Genomic DNA, 6,438 nt, shown 5'->3' with positions numbered 1-6,438 from the left:
TCTTCTACATATGTAACTGGATCCATCTATACTCCATGGTTGATGGCTTAGTTCCTGGGAACTCTTGGGGGAGAGGTCTGGTTGGTTGATATTTTTGTTCTTCCTATGGGGTGGCAAATCCCTTCAACTCCTTTCTCTAGATCTTCTCTTAGGGACCCCATGCTCAGTCCAATGGTTGGCTGCAAGCATTAACATCTGTGTTTGTAAGGCTCTGATAGGGCCTCTCAGGAGACAGCCATATCAGGCTCCTTTGAACATGCACTTCTTGACATCCACAATAGAGTCTGGGTTTGGTAACTGTATATGGATGGGATAAATCTCCAGGTGGGACAGTCTCTGGATGGCATTTCCTTCAGTATTTGCTCCATACTTTATCTCCATATTTGATCCTGTATATATCTTGTTCCCCTTCTAAGAAAGACCATAGCACTCACATTTTGGTCTTCCTTCTTCTTGAGCTTCATGTGGTCTATAAATTGCATCTTGGGTATTTGGAGCTTTTGGGCTAATAACTACTTATCAGTAAGTGCATACTATTTGTGTTCTTTTGTGATTAGGTTACTCAGGATGATATTTTCTAGATTCATCCATTTGCCTGGGAATTTCAAAAAGTCATTGTTTTTAATAGCTGAGTAGTATTCTTTTGTGTAAATGTACCACATTTTCTAATGGAGAGAAATCCCACTAAAATCAGGGACTAAACAAGGATACCACTTGATCATATACTTAAGAGAACCCAAAAATTCCACCGAAGAACACCTGAAGCTGATAAACAACTTCAGAAAACTGGCTGGATATAAAATTAACTCAAATCAGTAGCCTTCCTCTATCTAAAGTATAAATAGGCTGAGAAAAAAATTACGGAAGTGACACCCTTTACAATAGTCACAAATAATATTACATATCTTGGTATGACTCTAACCAAGCAAGTAGAAAGATCTGTATGACAAGAACTTCAAGTCTCTGAAGAAAGAAATCAAAGATCTCAGAAGATGGAAAGATCCCCCATGCTCATGGATTGGCAGAATTGATATAGTAGAAATAGCCATCTTGCCAAAAGCAATCTACCTATTCAATGCAATCCCCATCAAAATTCCAACTCAATTCTTCATAGAGTTAGAAAGAGCAGTTGCAAATTCATTTGAAATAACAAAAAAAAAAAACAGAATAGCAAAAACTATTCTCAATAATAAAAGAAATTCTAGGTGAAATCATCATCCCTGACCTCAAGATGTATTGCAGAGCAATAGTGATAACAAACTGCATGGTACTGGTACAAAGGCAGGCAGAATGATGAATAGAATAGAACTGAAGACCCAGAAATGAACCCACACAGATGTGGTTACTTGATATTTGACAAAGGAGCTAAAAACCATCCAGTGGGGAAAAAGACAACATTTTTACAAATGGTGGTGGTTCAATCAGCATGTAGAAAAATGCAAATCAACACATTCTTATCTCCTTGTACAAAGCACAAGTCCAAGTGGATCCAGGACCTCCACATAAAACCAGATACATTGAAACTAATAGAAAAGGAAATGAGGAAGAGCCTTGAGTACATGGGCACAGGGGAAAATTTCCTGAACACAGCACCAATTACTTATGCTCTAAGATTATGAATTGACAAATGGAACCTCATAAAATTTCAAAGCTTCTGTAAGGCAAAGGACACTGTGAATAAGACAAAACATCAACCAATAGATTGGGAAAATATCTTTACCAATCCTACATCCAATAGAGGGCCAATATCCAACATTTAAAAGAACTCAAGAAGTTAGATTCTCAAGGATTAAATAACCCTATCTAAAAATTAGGTACAGAGCTAAACAATGTATTTTCAACTGAGGAATATCAAAGGGCCAAGAAGCATCTAAAGAAATGTTCAACATCCTTAGTCATCAGGGAAATCCAAATCAAAACAGTCCTGAGATTCTACCTCACCCCAGTCAGAATGGCTAAAATCAAAAACTCAGGTGACAGCAGATGCTGGCAAAGATGTGGAGAAAGAGGAACACTCCCTCATTGCTAGTGGGATTGCAAACTGGTACAACCACTCCAGAAATCAGTTTGGCAGTTCCTCAGAGAATTGGACATAGTACTACCAGAGGACCCAGCTATATCACTCCTGTGCATATGCCTAGAAGATGCTCCAAAATGTAATAGGGACACATGGTCCACTATGTTAATAGTAGCCTTATTTATAATAGCCAGAAGCTGGAAACAATCCAGATGTCCTTCAACCGAGGAATGGATACAAAAAATGTAGTTGTTGGTTATTAATGTCAGTAAATAACTAACATATCAACAAAGTATCAAGATGACTGCTTCTAAACTTGAAAGAAGAAAAACACCAAGAGACCAAACATAATCAAAAGTAACTATATCATCTGTGGCATGTTTAGGAGGATGTGCAGCAATCTGAACCTTGATCTAATAGTGTGGGTGGGTATTTAGTGCTTTTTCAGCCCTGCAGGTTTGTGTTTAAACATCAATTTCTGGGCTTCTTGTGGGGTGAGTGGAGGGGAAACCTGAGAGCCCTTTATAGAGGTAAATTTGCATGGTAGTTTGGGTAGAATTGCAGTCTGGACCACTTCATTGTTGATAAATGCCCTAAAGATGACTACTGTCATTCCAGCCTCTCCTTACTGCTCTGGAGACCTCAATCTTGAGAGGGGAGGAATATGATATTAATGAGCAGGAGAATTCCCAAGGCTACCTTGCCCACATTATGTAAATATGATGTCTCTTTGAGCAAAGTGGGTAACCTTCTTGGCTAGAACTTAAAGCCTGAGACCATTTGGATGAAGATGTTATTATAGAGACCACACTCCATAAAGGAGTGTCTGAAGTTCCTTTGGCTAGAGGTGGAGTTTGAAGATCTAACTAATGGGAGAAAGAGTATATGTGAGAAGCCTGTAGACAATGTGGGCAGTATGTAAGACCTCATATTCAGACCCTGATTGCCCCTAACTCTAGTCAAAGATGCACAACTAGAGATCAGTGGGTCAGAGGTGAGAGGTCAAAGATCATGAAGAAGAAATGAGATCCAAAGGGCCATGGAGAAAATTTAAGACCCTTCATGTCAGAGGGGAAATCTCTGAGGGCTTCTTGTGGGGGAGGGGAAACCTGAGAGCCCTATATAGAGGTAAATTTGCATGGTAGTTTGGGTAGAATTGCAAATTTGCATATTATTTTTTTTATATGAGATAATTACCCCAGCCTACCTCATGCAGTGGAACACATTCCAGGTATCAGCATCTAACTCCTCATCAGAGACTAGAGCATCTGTCCAGTGTAGTAAATTTGATGCCAGATCAGGCAATGGTCTGAGTATTCATCAAAAATCTGGATGACAGTCCCATGCTTGTCTCATTCACAAGTACATGTTTAGCTACTAGGTCTAGTGAGTTATGGGGTGGCACATCATTTTGGACTCTGCACTGAGGCAATGAGCTTCTGTTCTAGGCTATACTTGCTATGCATGTACTATGGTACTTTAAGCCTGGGTAGTCTATAGGTCCCTTTAGATTAATTGAAATATTCTGACTTGAAGTTTCAATGAGGAATGTCTAAGGACCCTGCATCACATTAAGACAATGGGAGATCCTCCTTTGTCAAAAAGGCATATTTAAAGACCACTTGAACAAGATGAGATCTGAGGCATCCTGGTAAAGAGGAGGCAGTAGACTGGAATCCCTTTTGTCATAACAGAAGGATCTGAGGCGCAGTTATATACATCTAGTAAGTCCATTCCCACAGAGGCATATTCAGAAGTTCTGAGAACCCTTTATATAATGGTGGACTGTAACTCATTATTAGAACTGGCAGTACTGAGATCCTTTGGTCAGAAGAGTAATACTTGCGGTATAAGTAAAGAGAGGGAATAAATAGTCTAAGAGTCAATTCAGTACTCAGACTTCTTTGGGTAGGTGGAGACATATCCAATTTCCCTTTGTGCAGAAGAGGAATGTTGCTGCCCCTCTGGGGAGATAGATCTAAGATGCTCTAAAGTAGAAGGGTGAGATTGGAGCTCCCCAGGACTGTATGGAATAGTCCCATCCTCTCTCAGTCTTATGCCTACAGCACTATTGATCAGAAGTTGAAGGTTGACTGATATCAGCTCCAAACTTGAAATCACAATCTAGAATATACATCATCTGAATGTCTGTGTTAGGCATGACAGCAGTCTTAGAAGTCTTCTGAGAGGCTGCAATGCAGTAGTCTCTGGCTCAGTGCCTTTCACAAATAGATGTCCATCCACACATTCCTCTGCATGTAGGACAGGACATCTCTGTCTAAGGGAATGCAATGAAGACAGTAGTCTGATTTACCTTTGCCTTACACTCTTGTTTGGGACCTCTCTTAGGTCAGAACAGTGCTTCCCAGGCCAGTAAAATTAGAAGATGTAGGTAGGATATGTACTAGGAAGATGATAAATCTGTGGAATTTCCCAGATCACACAGGCCACGTCTGGAGCACTCTTTATTGTGAATATATAAATCTCACTATGTAAGATGGGGGGGATCTGAGTACCTTTGCACAGAAGTAGAAGGACTATTGTGCCCTCATCAAAGAAGTAATGTGGCTGACTTCATGGGAATAAGCATGTTGAAGCAATCTGGTTACATGCAGAATTTCTGAGAAATTTTGTGCAAAGCAGAAGGTCTATACCTATTTGTCAGAGGGGAAAATCTCTCCTATTTTCAATAAAATAATAAAGACCTTTTCACATTGGACAAAATGTAAATACCTTGTGGAGCAGAGGAAGTTCTAGTATTGCTTGATCAGCTTCCAGTTCTTTTTCAGTATTAAGAATATGCACATATTTTGTGTGCTTTGTGACAGGCCAGGCAGCTGTTTTATTATTCCAACAAGTTGGATTATTATATTTTTTGATGAAGTGTTTTATCTGATGAGGTAAATCTAATGCTCCTTTCAGAGAAGGAGTGTGGATTTGAGGTTCATTGGAACAAACAGCGTAGTTCTGATGACCCATTCTGATGAGGTGATGGATGTGAGATACAGTCAAGTAGAAGGATTGAGCCCCCCTTAATCACAAAGAGAATGCTTTGGTATCCTTGTTCAGAGAGGATAATATCTGAGGACCTTTTTGACTGGAAATGGGTATTGTATTTTGAGGCATTGGACAAGTAGACATGATATCAGGCACTGTCAGTCATATAAGCTTGATATTGGACCCTCTCTTTTGCAGAAAGCGCATTTGATATATAATGGACAGAAATTAATAATTTAAGGCAATTATGTGTAGGGGTATAAGACTGAAGCAGACTAAGAATCAGCTTAAAGTCCCTAACCACTTAAGGGTTAAGGAAGTATCATAGCCAAAATTGTACAGTGGAGGAAGGACTTCTTCACAGTTTAGAATATTTGCACCTTTAGGCACACCATGGTAGGCCTAGCAGCAAACCAAACATTATTAAGTAGTTATCTAAATTTTAAATCATCTTGAAGCTTATCAGCTATATGGGTATGTACATGAAGGATGGTACCTTTTCATTTTGGTAGGTAACCAGAGTAAAGACAGATTACCTAAATTTCAGGCTCTCTCAATCCAGAGCACAATTAAGTGAAGTCCTTTTAGTCACACATGCATTTTCCTTTTGGCCATAGTTAGAGTGAAATGATCTAAAACTCACTGTTAGAGTGTTATATTTGTAGCCCTCATTTATGTGGGGAATGCTTTGAGGACCCTTTAATCTTGGTCCCCTTGAGCAAGTGAAAATTCCAAGATCTCAGTAGTAAAATTGCATCATTCTTATGACTCATCTTGAACAGAGAGGGGAGGTTTAGGGTATTATTTATAAGAGCAGAAAGGTCATCTATCACAAGGGAAGTTCTGATAAACATTTATCAAAAGTGGATGGTGTGAGATGCCTGGAGAAGAGGGACAGTTTGAGGGACTTGTGTTCATAACTGCAACATCTAGACTTCTTTACTTAGAAAGTTCCCAGCCTTGTTTAACCCCTGTTTAACCAAATAAAAAGGAGTTCCCACCGTGGGAGGGCAGAGGAGAGGAAGAAGAGTCACTCAGGTTCCCCTGATGGCAAGAGTTCCCACCATAGGAGGGCAGAGGAGAAGAAGGAGAGTCACTCAGGTTCCCCTGATGGCAGGAGTTCCCACTATAGGAGGGCAGAGGAGAGGAAGAAGAGTCACTCAGGTTCCCCTGATGGCAAGAGTTCCCACCATGGGAGGGCAGAGGACCCTGAGTGGGAGGCAAAGAAAGAAAAACCCAAGCATGATCATATGTCCTCAAGCCGGAGGGAGGGAGAAGAAAAGAGCAGAGATAAAGATAGAGGGAGGAGCTCAGGTATTCATTCCAGCAGGTATGGTGGGCATTCTGAAGGATGGAGTCATAGAAGTAGAAGTAGGAGTCCAGAGAAGTTCTATAGGTACAAGAAGCATAGGCGCTCTCGGGAG

The sequence above is a fragment of the Mastomys coucha genome, chromosome X, assembly GCF_008632895.1.
Source record: "Mastomys coucha isolate ucsf_1 chromosome X, UCSF_Mcou_1, whole genome shotgun sequence".
Taxonomy (NCBI): domain Eukaryota; kingdom Metazoa; phylum Chordata; class Mammalia; order Rodentia; family Muridae; genus Mastomys; species Mastomys coucha.
The sequence above is the reverse complement of the archived record's forward strand: the minus strand, read 5'-3'. Positions refer to the sequence as shown.